This window comes from Neophocaena asiaeorientalis, unplaced genomic scaffold (genome assembly GCF_003031525.2).
Source record: "Neophocaena asiaeorientalis asiaeorientalis breed wild unplaced genomic scaffold, Neophocaena_asiaeorientalis_V1.1 scaffold36, whole genome shotgun sequence".
In the NCBI taxonomy this organism is placed as follows: Eukaryota; Metazoa; Chordata; class Mammalia; order Artiodactyla; family Phocoenidae; genus Neophocaena; species Neophocaena asiaeorientalis.
The window spans coordinates 5,044,338-5,059,339 of record NW_020174149.1 but is presented as its reverse complement, the minus strand read 5'-3'; the positions used below and the strand labels follow the sequence as shown (position 1 = coordinate 5,059,339).

General features: G+C 39.8%; 1 long non-coding RNA gene across 1 annotated transcript in view; it reads left to right on the top strand.

The window, feature by feature from the left end:
* Positions 1 to 3,969: 3,969 nt before the first annotated feature.
* The window catches only part of LOC112406309 (uncharacterized), a 125,787-nt gene continuing 114,754 nt past the window's right edge, over positions 3,970 to 15,002 (top strand). The window contains exons 1-2 of the long non-coding RNA XR_003004534.1: positions 3,970 to 4,315; positions 6,001 to 6,042. This is a non-coding gene — a long non-coding RNA (uncharacterized LOC112406309). The remainder of the gene's footprint in view (positions 4,316 to 6,000; positions 6,043 to 15,002) is intronic.

The window sequence follows — 15,002 nt, the reverse complement described above, 5'->3', positions numbered from 1 at the left end:
TCAAGTGGATGGAGGAGAACTTCAAAGTCAGCCAACTCTTTCTTTCATTTCCCGCCTGGCCGTATACAGTATCTTTTGTTTATTAGTGTAAAGCCACACAGCGAAACAGATGGCTGGTTTCCAAATACTTTAATGTGTTAAAGTGTCATTTGCATGCCACTGCCGAGATTTCAATATCTAAAAGCAGGGCCAACCCGCTGGAATCCGGAGATTCCAATCTTCTAGGTGCTGGTTTTAACGCAGCTGAGAGAGAGGAGAATGATGAATTATGGCTAAACATCCCAAGCCTTCTCTAGGTCGTGGAATAAATCAATTAACAAGCAATGCATTTAGGAAACATTAATATACCTTTCAACAAGGAAAACATTTGTATCTTTTTAGTTGTCCCAATCGATTAAATCAAAGGCGCTTAACACATCCTATTTCAAGGTCTCTCTTTTTCTGTTTTGGTCTCTGAGGGGCACAGTTAACTCCTTGAAAAATGACAGCCATGGTAACTGAAACGACAGAAGATGGAAAACAGAAAATAACATTTTATTGATAAATTTTAAAAGGACAAGAGTCTCAATTAGGGACTTGGGATAATCACAATATAAAATTCCAGTTTTCCAATGCTTTTTCCTCACTTCTCTCACCTTCATTCAAAGTACTCCAGAAATTTAGGGTGTCCCCAACTGAGGCTGAGTTGAAATTGTGCTGTGACTCTGAAGTCTGCTCCCGGCTTCACCTTTGAAAGTTTACTTTTGGAGGCTATTCAGATGTCCTGGTGTTTTCCTCTGGGGCAATCAGATTCAAACCGATCAATATTTACTCAGTCTGAAAGGGTTGTTGAAAAGCCTGCTAACAACAAACTGCTTAGCTGCTCACCCCTGTTTAATCTCAGGTTCACTGAAAGTTCAAGAAGAGATGAATGCAGTGATGGGTCACTTTAGAATGAGTCCCAGTGGTTTATCTGAGCTCTCTGCTAAAGGCAACAATTATAGTTCCATCCCTCTTTGGGAAAGGGTTAACCTGCCTATTATTCTTTTGCTAAACAGTGTTTACTAGAAACTTAAAACACTTTCCTCTCCCTTCCTGACTTTTTTTTTTGGGAGGGGGGTGGAGAGGGACTTTCCAGCTGCCCTTCTCCTGTCTCCTCTAGCTTTCTGCCAAGCCACTAGGTTTCATTTGACTTAAAATAAATTACATGGAATATTTAAAAAACATTCAATTAGCCTGACAGAAGAGATCCGATTTATTTCAGATGCCACGAACTATGAAATGAAGCTCTTTGGGCCATTAGAGTGTATCTTCTTTGCGAAAGAACAGGGCAAGATTGAACTGAAATCCATTTGTGTTTGAGTAATATCGACAATCAGAGCCCCAATATCCATCTGAGATGGCTGTTTAGACATCAGATGGGGGGAGTGGAGGGGGAAGTGCCTTGCGCAGAAGCAAATACCTCAGGTGGAAAGTCAACTTTAAAATTTTATGCCCTCTGAGCATACGAACTGCTGAGATGAAAGGAAGACCCAAGGAAGCCAGTGGGGAATGGTGGGAGAAGATGCTGGACCCTGAAGCTAATTGCTACAGCTCTTCAGAGGTCAAAGTTCATATAATCACTGCATAAATGCATACTAAATAGGGACTTATTAAGCTTTTCTGATGGCTGAGCACGTCTGTGAAAAAAAACGGTCACTGCTGTTTGTGTTTCTTCCTGAAGAATCATCATCCTTGCAGTAGAAGCTCTAGGAGTCTGAGTCTTTAATTTATTATTTTGAATGACAGGCAAACTTCTGTTTTAAAATTTTGAAAACGGTGCGTGAACGGCATCTTTCTTAATATTGGTTGGGACTGTAAAATACCTGTCTCGGAAATGCTATGGCTTTTTCAACACACACAAGAACATCATGCCCCTATCAGATGAGCTACTCACTAGACGGCTAACTTTGGTGACCTTCTGCTGAAGATAATCTACTTTTTCCTGCATTTCTGAGAACACATGGAAGTTCTGTCTTAGGACTTCTTGTGTTTAGGTGACCAGAATGGATAGAAATCCAGCTACCCAAACCCTAATTTTATGAGTCAGAGAGATAAGGCACCCAGAGGTGGATTGATTTGACACAGAGCACATAATATCAATGCTCTTATTTCCTAAATAAAAACCAGAGTGGCTTAGCACCTGAGGCCAGTGCACTGAATTCTAAATTCCTGATTTTATTTTGTTCCTTCCCATTTACTCAATATGATTAGTTTCAGGCTGGATATTGTTTAAATTTTTCTACTTCTGGTTTACTAACCACACACTCAGTCAAGTCTTTGATTTTGAGGCCATCAGGATTACTGACTCTTTGAAACAATCTCCCAGTATGGCAGATGGAATGTTTCTGCCATCTTCTTTGAACAACAAAATGTTGGGCTACTTGCTGTTAAAGACATATGTTCTAAAAATATAAAAATAGAGATAGAGGGAGCAGGCATGTTCAACATATGTATATTTGTTGTTGTTGTTTCTAAACCTAGACTAGAGAGGAACAAATGAAAGAGGAGTTGTTTGTACCCAAGTTCAACAACCTCCCTTAAACTGTCAAGTGGTATCAGCCAGGAAGGGCTTAGAGATGCAAGGAACATTCCAGGGGGCGTCTTAACCCTGAATCGTTTTTTTTTTTTTTTTTTTTTTTTTTTTTTTTTGGTGCTTGTTTGTTTCTGTTTGTTTTGTGGCACAGCATATCCTCCTGAATTGTTCTGGTCCAAATTTCTTTTCTCCACCACTTACTCATTTACCTAAAACTCACACACACACACACACACACACACACACACACACACACACACACACACAAGCAAGGCACCTCAAGCCCAAACAATTAACATAAAGTTTCCTTACAACACAACCTGCCTCGTTTTCCTTCCTCAGTGGGGTTCTACTGATCTCAGCAGAACCTGCTGCCCAAAGGGACATCTAGGGCTGTCAGTGTTTGAAGAGCTTAACTGGAATCCCTAGCGTTTTAGAGCCTTATTTTTAATAACACCGATCATCAAATATAGCTGACCTTCGGGCCGCAGAACTGAAAACCAAGTAATAATCAACGCTGCTCCATAGACACTAACCTATGACCCCACCCCCCCATCCCAAACCCCAATTACATCATGCAAAACAGTCTGGAAAGACTGCATTTTGAGCTTATTGTAAATAAGTGAAAAGCCCAATGTTTCTTTCTCAGCATCTCCAGACACATCTAAAATATGTCTCCATTTTTTAAACATCCCATTACATTTTTCTTGTTAAAAATGTGTTTGTAAAACGTCTAGTCACAGGGCTAATCTATAGAAATCAGATTGCTTTACGTTTTCCTTTTAGGTTTGGGTGGTTACTTGGTTAGTTAAAAAAGAAAGAAAGAAAGAAAAAAAAAGCACCAAGCAACTGCTTGCAACAGAAAATAAAGGAAAAATTATTGAATGACTTTTTTCTTTTTAAATCGGGCGACTTTTGAGCCGCGCTGGACACTTCACAAATTACGACCTGCTACCTTTTAACAGAAAAATCGCCATAGACTTATACGAAGGCAGAAAGCAATGATTTGAGATGGTAGGGGACACCCCTCCCCCCAATATCAGTAATGTTCTTGGACGGGAATTTTCCATTCTGAGGAGCAAATGGGCTCCTTGCTTCAGAGCGCGCAGGGGGCAGCTGCCCCAGCCTCGGCGAGAGCACGGCGGGCGCGGAGACCCGGCCGGTGCTACTGCCTTGAGGGACGGGGTTCGGGGGGTGCCGTCCGGTCTCTGCGGGCCCGCGGGGGTGGCGGAGAGCCCAGACGTCGCGGCTATAGCGACTTGCCCCCTCGGCTTCCCCGCCTTCCGGAGCGAACGCCGCGCTTCCTTTCACGTCCTCGCGGGACCCACGCGGAGCAGGAGGCAGCAGCACCCGGGCCTCCCGGGCAGCCGAGCAGCGCCCGCGGGGTTGACCGTGAACGCCACCGGAGTCAGGGCGCGTCTCCCGCGGCGTCTGAGAGCCCCGCCGGGTCTCAAGGGACCACCTCGCCTCCCGTCTCCTCCTTCTTTCCCAGCCGGCACCTCTTGCCTCTGGCTGCTCCGGGGATGGAGTCGCAGGGCCTGAGAGATGCGGCCTAAAATGCCGCAGGCGGCCGCCTGACTCCTCCCGGTGAGGGCCTAGGCCTTCTGTCCAGCTCGCGAACCACGCCCCGCCCCACGGGGTCCAGGACAGAACATTCACCGCCAGGAGAAGAAACCCAGGTCGGAAACCTAGCCCCCTAGTTCACCTTTCTGATTTGACAGCGGAGAGAGACTTTACTCCCTGCCTGCCCCCTCCTCTCAGGTATTTTCAACATACGTTTAATTGAGTAATATGTTCATTCCCCTTCTAGTTCGACTAAGATGCTTTGAGGGTAGAGGTGAGGGTTGCAGGTGTGGTGAGTTTCTAAACAGTGAATGTTCCTAGAGAGACAAGTATTTCTCTGCTCAGGGAAACAGCCTTGCTTCTCAAGTGTCCTCTCCTTATTCAGTTGTAGAGTCAAACCCTGCCTTGCCTCAAGTCGCACTTCTTTCTAGAAAGTTTCCTGTACTACTTTCCACTCTATCAGCTGAGCCCCTCAGAGCTCCACCTTTTGCGCAGGAAGCTTTGTTATAGAACAAGTAACGGGAGTTGTGTGTGAGTTTTAACTCCCCCTAAGAGATCTTAAGCTTCTTGAGGGCAGGGCTCTTGACGTTTAATAATGAGGAGACAGTCCCTGAGGAAAGTGCTCTGGACTGGAATTCAGGACACCTGTGTTTAGTCTTTTCTCTTTCACAGGAGAAGCTTAGGTAGGTAGGATACTTAACCTTTCTATACTTTGAGATTCTTAAATTATAAAATAAGGCAAATGTTCTTGTTGACTTTAAAGTTACCCTCTAAAATTTATGTGATTTTTCAGAATCTTGAAAGTCTGGTGTTTATTCAGGATTACTCTGAGCTAAGCCCTATGTCAAATACTTTACTTACATTAACTCATTTAATCCGCACCAAGAGGGAAGTGTTTTTATTCTTTTGATTTTCAGATAAGGAAACGGAGAGGCATAAGATGTTAAGTAACTTGTCCACTGAATCCAGAGTCCAAATTCTTATGCATTTTGTTGTAGTGTTTCTCCATGGTGCCAACCACATAAGTCCTCTACAAAGAGGACTTATCAGGCTATTGGTGTTTGATACAGGTACTATCATGCTGGTAAAGAATTAGAGAGCTGGGAAAGCTGACTGTTTAATATCAGATGTATGTGCAAACTATGGCTGTACCTTCTCGGGAAAATTAGCAAATGGCAACTATTTGAATGAAAACAAAGCTAAAGAGAGAGGTCAAAATTAACAGTAAAGTCAATGAGAGGATTAACTTAATAAAGACTTTTTTTCATGTCTGACACTAATTGGTTAAGGAAATAATTTTCAGGGAGAAGAAAGATACTGTTTATATTCACAAATGATGTCTGTGGCATGCCTAACATGTGCAGAAAATTGGAAGTATTCAATGTAAAATATAAATGTGTTGTCTCTATGAAAGCTAACATCCATATGGTTGGAAACATTTGAATGCATGAAGTCCCACCCCCCCAGCTTTCATTTGGTTATTTGATATACTGAAAATCAGTCACAATTTGCATGTAAAGAATAAAGGAAAAGAATAATTCATCCTCACCCAAAGGGGCCAGTCCTCATAGTTTACCACTTTACAGTTCTTGACTGAGAATAACAAGAACAACCAGAACTTCAAGAAATGTATCATGAGGCCTAAAGAGAGCCAGTCTTCAGAAGTCAGTTATTCTCAGAACTCAGTCTGCACAAAGTCAGATTGAATTGTATGTAGAAACACATACATTTGCTTCTTCCCTTTTCTAATTTTCATAAGTGAACAAGGACTTGGCATAATTACAAACGTTACAATATTACTGATATTATTTAGTTTTGAATCACAGAATCTGAGACAAGAAGAGACGTTAGAAGTCATCTAATTTGGTTTCTCTACTTTACAGGTGAAGAACCTAAGGTCCAGAAAGGTACTAGCAGCAATAGTGGTAAGAAAAAAAAATATTTTCTTATATCTTTAATAGGTACTTAAGTGGATATTAGAACTGGCAGGCAAAAGTTAATCTCAAGTTAGATATATTAATAACATTAATGATTAATTACTATATTAAGTATAGTAATTAACAGTAATTAATTTCAGTAATAATTAAATACTGAAGATCTAAAAGTTATTAAGAATAAGCAGGTTTGAATAACTAGATATATGCCCAGAGGGTTTCTTCCTTCCTACTTACCTCCAAGAATCTTACAGAAAAGGTGACTGCTCACATCCATCCTATCCCACAGGATATTAAGCAGCGTAAAAAGGAACTGGCTGATCCATTTTATTTCTTCCATTTCAGAATTTTTTTTAATGTGATTTGACAGATGAAACAGAGACAAAATCAAGAAAAAAGCCAGGCTTCTTAATTGCCCTGCCCAAGCTGCTCAGATGGCATGTTAATTCCCTGGTTATTCCCTGATTCAGACACCATGGAAGTTGAGGGCATTCTGGTTCCTATGAACCACGAGGACTTCACTTGCAATTCATTATCTTACATCCAATACACTCCTTCTATGAGAGAGATCCAGACTTTAGCAAGTTGTGACAACTTATTCTTTGTATGTTAATATTTATTATTAACTTTCTTGGTACCAGATGCTGAGCTAAGAGTTTTATGTGTATCATATCTCAGTTAGTCTTCAGAACAGCCTTATGGGTATTTACTATTCCCATTTACAGATGGAGAAACTGAAGTTTAGAGAAGTTCTCTAAGTTGCTCTCCATTACATAGTGATCAGTAAAGTTGAAATTGACAGCCCATGTATTTAATTCTCACATACTGAAGCCTCATATCTTAAGAATATGAAAGTAAAATGTAATTAAGACTAACCTTAAATTTAATTTCAGATTTAAAATGTTTGTATTTTAGAAGCCTAGTGTTAAGTTGTTGTAAACCTATATGTACACTATGAATGATCTTAGTTCTGTTGAAAAATATATTAAAAATATATAATTATGAACATGCATACAAAAAAGTTAATTTTTCTATTTGGGGTTTTATTGCTGACAGAATTGAAGCTCTCAGAATAACAATTATTTGCTTGCAATACTCATAGCCTAGTAAAGAAATAGCATGGTTCTATAATATCATACAGATAAAATGATTAATGAAGAAAATTACCGATTACCATCACATTCCCCAAAATATAGCTTTTTTCTAGAGTCCAGTCTTTGGCCCTGTGCATACTTTTACTTAAAGGCAATTATTGTGTACCACAATTTTGAATTCCACATTTTTTCACTCATGTTATATCATAAATATTATCTGTGTTTATGTGGTAGAGTTTTTATTTGATGATTAGTTAAAACAGTGGAAGTATCATTACTTATTACGTAAGATACTTTTCTTTCTTTTCTTTCCTCCCTCTCCCCTATTTCTTTTAGTGGGATTGGCCAACATCTGAACCTTTTATGTTTAGAGAATTTCTCACTGTGAGCCAGAAAAGGCCATACCCTTGCTTTCTCGGTAGGCTCATCTGTTTCCAGCACAGCCATGTGAAGGTGCTGTAGATAAACATCCAGCAGCAGTTAGCTCTAGTGGTTTGGCAACATCAGGGTTTGGGGTAAGGGTAGTTGTCTCCTTACCAGACTGGCTGTGTGGTGACATATTGGCTCTGGCTGCTGGGCTTTCCATTTTTCAAGCTTGATTTCCAGTCCTCCTAGCAATTTTCTAAGCTATCCATTTATTTAATCCTTTTCCAATGAAATAACCAACAGTTAGTTTCTGTTGCTTACAACTAAGAATCCAGATAATGTACCATATTATAAACCAAATAGTGGTGCTCTGAATTTTTTTTAGGGCTTGTGGGCTATGGCCTGGAATTGTGGGAGGGAAGTTGGACCAGATGGCTTAGAAAGTATCTATGTAAGATGGCCAAATGGCAGCTTCTTCAAATTCCGTTTTCTCTCCTTCCCCAGCTTTGGGCTCTTTTAATACGCACCCTTTTCACTTTGTTAAACCTAAACAAGTACGTTACAAGAGCCAAAGATGGCCCTTTTCTTTGTCCACCAAGAAAACACAAATTTATCTAACTGAGTTGTAGAACAGAACTTACTTCCTATTTTATTTTACAGCTTTCCTATCTTATCATCTCGAGTAGTTATTCTTCTGAGTCTGAGCCTACGTGTACGAGGGTAGCTGACACTTCCTGATAGCTCACATTATACTAGGCGCTCTGCTAAGCACTGTCCATGGGTTGCCTCCTTAAAATCCTCTCCACAACACTATGAGGTGTAGGTACTATTAAAATCCTTATTTTAAAGAAGGTGAAACTGAGAAGAGAGGTCACCCAGCTAGAAAATGGCAATGCTCACTTCTAAACTTAGCCGTCTGGCTCCTGAGCATTCATTCTGAACAACATTGTATATACACTCTCTACCCTAACTTGCTTGACTCATCCCATTTTTCTTTTTCTTACTTTTCATCTTTCTCATCTCCTAACTTTTTCTTTCCTATTTGAGAATGACATGAAGGCATCCCATCCAGTCCCTAACTGAACATCTATAATTGTGGGAGGTGAGTGGTTCCGTACCTATCACTTGCGGGTGCCCTTGAGAATACCTCTAGCTTTGCTCTCCTGGCTCTAGGAATTCCTTCTAACTTCACCTCTTCCTGACCTCCACTAATTCCATCCCTTCCCCCACTAGGAACTTCTGCTCTCTCGTCATCTGGTTTCTTTCTTGCTGTCTTCTATTTGAATCCTGTCTCATGACTCTGCTCCTTCATTAATTAAAATATTTATTCAGAGGCGATGCAAAATTTTACAGAGAGAAGATACCATCCCCTTTCAAGGAGTTTACAAATCGTAATGAAGTATATAACCTGATTTATGTTAGAGAACATTTTTAAATTAATATTTTTATTAGAATTTAGTTAAACATTTAAACTTCTAGGATTTTATTATAAAAGTCGTATAGAGTAATTACAGGTGACATTCCTTTCTCCCCAAAACGTATAACTTGAGAGTAAGCCTTTAGTTCTGGTTGGGGCTGTGATCAACATGTGATTTGGGTCAAATGCTAAGGTTTTACGATGACCTTTGCTGGAGAAGACATGATGGTGGGGAAATGTTAACGTAATCTTCATGCCCCCGTTTGACTGCGAAAGCCAAGGGAATGGAAAGAGAAGAGTGTCAGAATGGTAGAAACTTGGGGCTTTTCAGGTGTTGGTGAGTCAGAAAGGATGAAAATGAGGGTGAGATAGTTGGAAATGACCCTGGGGAAATTGTATGCTTAGGAAAAAGAGGATTTAATTTTGGGAAAATTCTGTAGATGGAATCTAGGGATGCTACCAAGTTAGATAGAGTTCTTAATGGTTTCAAGGTGATCCAGATCTGGAATATGTGAGTGACTAGAGGAAGTTTTTTTTAAAAAACTTCTGGCTTAAAAAAAGAAAATAAAGTTAGGAACAACTCTAAAAGCAAGATAATTCACCCATGGTTTAGAGTAACTATGCAATTATACATATATGTGTTTATATCTCTCTTTAGAAGAGCCTTTCCTTCTAATGCTACACTACTCACATCATTCACCTGGCTTCCTGAGTTCCGTCCAAAGAGCCAGGCTCTTTCTTGTCTGAGGGACTTGCAACCTGGAATCACTCCCCCCTCCCCATTTTCTTCTAAGATCTTGAGGCTTTAGCTAAACGATGCTTCTTCAGAGAGGCCTTACCTGAGCACCCTCTTTGTTTCCTTTACATACTATCAGAGTTTGCAGATGTAGTTTTATATATATTTTTTGTCTCTTCTTCTAGACCATAAGCAACCTATGCCCAGAGGGCTTTTCTGTCCATTCACTACTTTATGTTTCCTCAGCATACAGTTCCCGTCACATAGTAAATGCTCAATGGACATTGAATGATTGTTTATATTAATTGGGGTCCAGCTAAGCTACTGTTACAAAGAAATCTAAAAATACAGTGGCTTAAATACGGCTGACTTTAATTCTCTTGCATGTAAAATTTCAGAGAAATATAAGAGCCCAGTCTGCTGGGCTGCCTTAGCTCCGTGAGGTCATTCATAAGGTGGGTATCTTCCATTGTGCTCTTCCAACATTCCTTAGGTCTTGTCTGTACGGTTGAAGCTGTGTCACCTCCACATTCCCATTTCGGTTTTTAGGAAGAGTGATAGAGGGGAAGTGGAAGGCAAGCAATTTCCTACGAAGGAAGTGACTTGTAAGTGGCACACAATTTCCACTCACATTTTATTGTGATGAACTTAGCCACATGGCCACACCTAGCTGCAAAGGATACTAGGAAATGCAAAGGATACTAGAGAATGGGTATTTGGGGAATAACTAATCATTTGCTTCATTGTTGGATAAATGTTTGTTGAAAGAATGAATATTCATTCTTACATTATCAGGGGTTGGAATAAAATAGGGGTTTGAGAGCTGTGTTTTAGAATCCCAGAAAAATATTTATGATACAAAATATTAGATATAGATTAAGATAACATCAAATATGTTTCATGACACAACCTATTCACCTGCAAATTTTGGGACAAGGGGGATTAAAGGTCTAAGAAATTTGCTAAGGCCAAGAAATTGAGCAAAGGGGGCATGCGTGGCTCTGGGTATTGTGGGTACATACCTGGCCTTGTTAGAATTGGGAGATGAATTCCATGTCTTCAGCAAGCTCCCAGAAATAAGCTTTTAGCTGCTACAGTTAGGTAAGACTTTCCTAATCAGAAGGGAGCTATTTTGAGGCAAGGACATTACTTGATTATCAGCCTTTTCTCTTTGTTAACCTAAATTTGACACTAAAAAAGACTTGGAAATTCTACGGCTGAAAACAGAGCAAAACCAAATACTAACTATTTTAAAGAATATGGATAAAATTTATGTTCCAATGATGTGTCCTGATAGAGGAATCACATTTTTACAAGTGCGGCTTGAGTATGGAACTCTATGACAGTGCTTGCACCTGTCCTTCCCTTTGAGTGGCTCAGGGCATCTTGGCTTATCATCATCTGGCCTGGTCATGTGACTACAGATGAAATGAAGGGGCCCAGCTGCTGCCACAGCCCAAGTTATCTTTGTTTGTGGCTGCAGAAGACACTGGGTTTGGTGTTAGCTCCTCCTGCCTTAAATGCTCTTTGCACAAAAAAGGTAACCATTTCCTTCCCACCTCCCCAATATATTTGGCCAAAAGATTTAGGGAACCCATTTTGCCCCTTTCTCTGCCTTTCGGCCTGCCAGACTCCTTCCAGCTGAGCTCATACGTCTGTCTTCTGTGAAACCTGTCCCAGGGAGAGCGAATCGTCCTCCTTCAGCATTTCATTTGTTAGAGCACTTCTTACTTTTGGACTTTAAATTCTTTTAACCAGGCTGTTACTCTTCTTTGTAAAGTACTCCAAGATAGAGACCATATCTTATTAATCATTCTCTCTGCCTTGTACAATCCCTAGCCCATGGTAGACACTTGATAAATGTTTGCTGAATGCATGAATGGGTGAATGAGTGAGTGGGTGAGGGAAAAATCCTTTGGGTTCTTTCTATAGCCTCTCAGCTATTCTAATGTGGTTCATGACTCCCCAAGGCTGGGTACACAAAGTGTGATCTCAAGTTCTTCCATGTTTCCAAAATATTTTCTTACTTGCTTACTAAAGTTAAATTGAAATTCAAAATTTAATGGAGAATCGACCTTTCAGTATACAATGAGGTGTAAAATGGTTTAAATGTAAATGCTGCTTGAATGAATATACTGACTAAAGCTTATTGACACTAAAGTGTTAACCAACCAGTCAGTCAAAAAGTGTAAATAACTGATACTAGAGCCTTTTCTGTTTTGACAGGGGGGTGGAAGTTAGAGAGAAGTTGGTGCTTGGGCCTTAGAGTGGCAGGAGAGGATGGGAGGTCAAAGGGTCATCTAGGTAGAAACAGAGCACAGAAAGGGGAAGTAGGGGCCGCTGATTTAACACTTCCTTAATGTCTCAATTTTAGAGGGAAGTATGGCAGGACCACTCACGTTCGTGCTTTCGTCAGGACAGTGTTGGGAACTGTATGGCGCGTGGACACTACTTCACAGGGTTTGTTAAGATCTGGCTGTTCGTGCATGTGTACACTTGAAAAAGTTGACTTTGTTGCAGAGGAATTACATTTTCAGAGGAGTTAATTAAGGGTTGTATAACCTAGATTATACCCTAAAATAACTCTCCCAGTAGTAGAACAGTCTGTGTACTTTGCGTGACTAAGTGGTGTTGGAGATGGCCCTGGACTTGTAGATGATATGTCAAGATTTGATTTTGAGTTGGAGCTCCCTAAATGGGGACCGCCATAATTTACATTTTATGGAAAATTGCTGTTATCAAAGGATCTCTGATACCTCAGATTATTCAAGTAGAGCTGCTCAAATAGCTCAAGGCACTTTGCAAGTTTCTGGCTGGTTCTCTCAGTACCTTTGGAAGTGGAGACCGAGTATGTGCCATCAGAGGCCCAGTGCTGCACGATTAGCTGAAACTTTGCGGCGTATGCAGTGCCAAATGGTCAGTGTGGCTTTCCTTTCTTTTCTTTTCAATCTCCCTTGAACTGGAATTGAACTCGAGTATTGGTTTGAGAGCCAGATGTCCTAGGTTTTAGTTTCTGACTCCACACTGGGTAGCTGTGTGCTACATCACAGATCACTTCTCCTCTCTGGGGTGAGGGAGCCTCTATGAACCTCAGGGCTCATTCCAGACATGATACTTTCTATGTTTCTACTAGTTGCAACAACTAGAGTGTTTGACATAGCAAACCAGTAGCAGAGTTTGGACTGGAACACATGTCTTAGAACCCATTTAAGCTCTACTTTAAAAAATCTTAATTTCACAATTTTTATTGAAGTATAAAATATACTTAGTATAGTAAGTGTATAAATTGCACTAATCTTAAGTGTACAGATTGTTAAATATTTTTAAAGTAGGTATTGAATTGTAATTTAGTTATGTTAACAAATAATTAAAGAAGACAATTTAGGTGATACAAATAAACTTATTTAACACTTCAAGAAGTGAACAGTCTCCTTTGGAGAACTGCAAAATGGAGCAAGAACCTTTAACAGGATAAAGGATTAAGAACAGGGAAGAGACAAATAGAAAATATCTGATTGGCTGGGGCCACAGAGTCAAACCTTGTTTGAGGTGAGAGTTGGCTTGGCATTTGGGGATTGGCTGACCGGGTACACTGAGTTTCTGGTCAAGCGGAGCAATCACAGGGACACAAAAGTTATCTAAGTTTTGGTTTGCTGACATGGCATCCCAGGTGGGAGTGGATCCATCTTGGGTCTAGAAAGTTATCTGAGCAGCTATAAGATGATTCAGCCTTTTAAAATGTATAGTTCGATGAGGTTTGATAACTATATTCTGTCATGTAGCACCACCATGGTCAGGATATAGGCCATTTCCATCATCCCCAAAAGTTCTCTTGTGTCCCTTTGCAGGTCAGTCACCTCCTTCCACCCTTAATTCCTGGAAACCACTGATCTGTTTTCTATCCCTATAGTTTTACCCTTTCCAGAATGTCATATAAGTGAATTCATACCATATGTAGACTTTTCTGTCTGACATTTTTCTATAATCCTTTTAAGATTTATCACATACGTGTATAATTGCCACCTAGATCAAGATGTAGTACTTTCCCAGCACCCCAAAAGGTTCTGTTCTGTGCTTTTCCAGTCAATACCCTCCTCTCACTATTCTGACGTCTACCAATGTATTAGTCTTGTATTTCATATAAATGGAATTATACAGTAGGTACTGTAATGGCTTTTTTGCTTAATGTGATATCTGTAAGATTCATTCATGTTATAACTAGTAATAACAGTTTTTATTTAAAAAAATCACTGTGTAGTATTCTACTGTATGAATATACCACATTTCATTTATCCATCCTACTGTGATGGCTTTTGGGATGTTTCTGATATTTGGTTATTCTGAGTAAAGTTGAACATTCTAGTTGCTGTCTTTTGGTGAGAATGTGCACTCATATCTCTTGGATATATTCTTAAGAGTAGAATTGCTGGATCATAGGCTAGGCATATGTTTAGTTTTAATGCATGCTGCCAAATACTTTTCTAAAGTGCTTGTACCAATTTATACTCTCATCATCAATGTATGAGAGTTCCAATTACTCCACATCCTTGCCAATGCTTGGAATTGCCAGTTATATTTTAGCCTTTATGGAGAGTTGTAGAGTATAGTACCACTACTTTTTTCTTTTTTAATTGTGGTAAAATACATATAACATAAAATTTACTGTCTTAACAATTTTTAACTATAAAGTTCAGTGGTTTTAGTACATTCATAACTTTGTGCTACCATCACCACCATCCATGTCTAGAAGTCTTCGTCTTGTAAAACTGAAACTCTATACCCACTAAACAATAACTCTCCTTCCTCTCTTCTCTCCAGCTCATGGAAGCCACCATTCTCCTTTCTGTCTCTATGATTTTGACTGCCCTCAAATAAGTGAGATCATACAGTATTTGTCTTATGATTGGTTTATTTTACTTGGCATAATGTCCTCAAGTTTCACCCATGTTGTAGCATATTGCAGAATTACCTTCTTTTTTAAGGCTAAGTACTATTCATCGTATGTGTGTATCACATTTTTCTCATTCATTCATTCATCTTTTCATGTGCTTATTGGTGATTTATATATCTTCTTTGGGGAAGTGTCTGTTAAGTCCTTTGCTCACTTTTGAATTGGGTTGTCTTTTTCATTGTTGAGTTTTAGGAGTTCTCTATAGTCTGGATATTAGTAACCACTGCTTATAAATAGAGTGAAATTGCATGTGTAACACCAGTAGTGTAACTGAGAAGTGTGGAGAATCTGGAGTGATCAGGAATAAGGCAACCAGCAAGGGTAAGCAGTGGCGGAGACACCGTTTGTTGCCAAGAAGACCTGAGGGTTTTTTTATTTATCATTCCT